Source organism: Nomascus leucogenys, chromosome 8, assembly GCF_006542625.1.
Source record: "Nomascus leucogenys isolate Asia chromosome 8, Asia_NLE_v1, whole genome shotgun sequence".
Classification (NCBI taxonomy): Eukaryota; Metazoa; Chordata; class Mammalia; order Primates; family Hylobatidae; genus Nomascus; species Nomascus leucogenys.
The window spans coordinates 68,436,315-68,439,546 of record NC_044388.1 but is presented as its reverse complement, the minus strand read 5'-3'; positions in this window follow the sequence as shown (position 1 = coordinate 68,439,546).

Genomic DNA, 3,232 nt, shown 5'->3' with positions numbered 1-3,232 from the left:
GCTCAGAGAGGTTAAATAATTGTCCCAATGTCACGTAGCTGAAAAACACTCATTATTAATTTTTCCTGCTCCAAAATCCAGTCTCTCCATCATGCCACCTTGCCTCTAGCTATACTAGCATATCTCAGTATTACTTTTTTCCTCTCCCTTTATCAATTATGATTATTAAAACATAAAAATAACAATATATATTTGATTTGTTCATTCAGCAAATGAATGAGGCACCTCATGTTATTGAGGCTCTCTTATACTCTGCAAGCAATGTCTCAGGAATTGGGGAAACAGTGGTAAACAAATATAGATATGGTTTCTGCTCTTGTGGAATTTGGAGTTCAGTGTGGGAAACATCCAAAAAACTGCACAAACAAATGTAAAGTAGAAACTATGAAAAGTGCAAAGAAGGCTAGAGATGTAGGTGTTAGGAGAAGCTATACTGGAGAGGAAGGAGGGATTTGACCACACTAGGGATTTCAGAGAAAGCTTCTTGAGAGACACATGCTCCTGAGTTGAGTTCTCAAGGATGAATGGGAGATAAGAGGGTGAAATGGAAGAAGGTATGTGAGGAGCATGTGCAAAGGCCCTGGGGTAGGAGGGACCATTGTGAGCATGAAGAAATGAAGGGGGAACAGTGTGGCTAGAGTACAGACAGCAAGGCAGGACCTACTGGAAAATGCGGGAGAGATACCAACAGGGGCCAGACCAGGGCTTTGTGAGCCTGGAAAAGGGTTTGATGCCACCTCACAGTGAGTTTTTACTGAGGGGCAAGGAAAAAATGGACACAAATTTTCAGCTCCCTTTACTAGCTCTTGTATTCTAGAGAATGCATTGCAGCTAAGTGTGAAGTCCCTTGGAATTAACATTATTTGTTTCCTTTTGGGAAATATGTTCATCCCACAGTGCTATCCAGAACCAAATTAAAAATAAACATCTAAACCAAATTAGGCTGCCTAGAAACACTGACAAATATGAGCCAAATTGAAACCAAGTTTAGATTCTGAGTTCAAGTCAGGTTAACATCACTGTGAGTCTACTGATAATTTACCGTATTTAATTTTTTAAGGCTTGCTGTGTCCATTAATCAAGAAGGCTTACGTTGCTTGCATTGCACAGTGAGAAAGAGACAGTATTATCATCCCCAGTGGATCCAGAACAGTTAAGAGCTTGGCCTCTTGAACGTGGGCCACAATAATTCAGCCCACGTCATTTCAGGCAGGTTCCTTTCTACTGATTTCACGCTGTATTTTTGCTTTAGATGCACGGAGCAAGCAGCAACCCCACAATTACATGCACCTACTGAGCAGTTCTCAGCCGGTAGGTGGCAGATCCCTAGGAAGACTTAAAATTACCTCAAGGGAATCTAAGACCCCATAGGTATACCACGCATTGTGCATAGACTGAATACAAATAAGGTCATCCCTTCTCCCAATTTATAAACTGTATATAGATGCTTTTGTGATTATGTAAATATATATGTCATATTTAGGCTTAATCAGCAGAGAGTAAATGTATAACTACTCTGTTGGAGGTAGATCTGGCCAGTTGACATTTAAGAAGGGAGCCTCATACTTAGAAAACATGTGGAGCCTTTGCCTGATTAAGCAATCGGCATATTCAGATTTGACAAACGTTTAGTGAGTGTGGGGGTGACTTATTCTCCCATGAATTCTAGGATGCTGGTGTGAAGGATCAGGAAACTGATTTTGGACATAGCCATGATGCTGAGGGGTGATAGATGCAAAAGAATCATTTATAAACATCCGGTAAGGGAAATGCTTGTGCAACCCAGCCGATGCTGAGATACCTCTGGAAGAAGTGTCATGGAAGCACCCACATCGGTGATCAAAGCTGCCTGCCTGTGTGTGTGAATGCATGTGCACGTGTAAGTAGCGCTGGTTGTGAGTGGAAATCGGCAGCCTCACAAGTGCACTGGGGATAAGTCGAAATAAACTTCTGGGCTCATTTTCTGCCAAACACCTCAGACATCCCAGCTGGACCGCTTAGGATCTACGTGAAGGCGTCTTCCTCCCGAGAAGGGGGATGGGTAGTTTGTGGTGGTAGTCCTCCAGCTCAAACCTGAAAGGTATTTTTAATTACCAATCATCAAGCCAGGCGTGGTGGTGTGTCCGGAACTGGTGGGTTCTTGGTCTCACTGACTTCAAGAACGAAGCTGCGGACCTTCGAGGTGAGTGTTACAGTTATTAAAGATGGCGCGTCCGGAGTTTCTTCCTTGTGGTGGGTTCGTGGTCTCACTGACTTCAGGAGTGAAGCTGCAGACCTTTGCGGTGAGTGTTAATAAGCTCTTAAAGGTGGCGCATCTGGAGTTGTTCGTTCCTTCCGGTGGGTTCGTGGTCTCGGTAGCCTCAGGAGTGAAGCTGCAGACCTTCGCAGTCAGTGTTACGGTTCATAAAGGTGGCGCGTCTGGAGTTGTTCGTCCCTCCCTGTGGGTTTGTGGTCTCCCTGGCTTCAGGACTGGAGATGCAGACCTTCCCGGTGTTAAGCTCACAAAGGTGGCGTGGCCCCCAAAAGTGAGCAGCAACAAGAGTTACTGCAAAGACCAAAAGAACAACCCCTCCACAGCATGGAAGGGGAACTGAGCGAGTGGACGCTGCTAGCTGGAGCAGACTGCTTTATTCCCTTATTTGGACCCACACACATCCTGCTGATTGGTCCATTTTACAGACAGCCGATTGGTCCATTTTTGAGAGCACTGATTGGTTTTACAGAGAGCTGATCGGTCTGTTTTGACAGAGTGCAGATTGGTGCCTTTACAAACATTTAGCTAGACACAAAAGGTCTCCAAGCCACCCCCCCCCCACACCCCCAGCGAATAGCTAGACACAGAGTGCTGATTGGTGCATTTACAATCCTGTAGCTAGACAGAAAAGTTCTCCAAGTCCCCACCCGTCCCAGAAGCCCAGCTGTCTTCACCTCTCAGTGGCTTACGCCTGTAATCTCAGCACTTTGGGAGGCTGAAGTGGGAGGATCCCTTGAGGCTAGGAGTTTGAGATAAGCCTGGGCAACATAGTGAGACCCTGTCTCAACTAAAAAATTTTTAAAAATAGCCAATGTGGTGATGCACACCTGTAGGCCCAGCTCCTCAGGAGGCTGAGATGGGAGGATCACATGAACCCAGGAATTTGAGGCTGCAGTGAGCTGTGATCATTCCGCTGCACTCCAGTCTGGGTGACAGAGCCAAACACTGTCTCTAAGACAAAAAAAATACCAATCATCT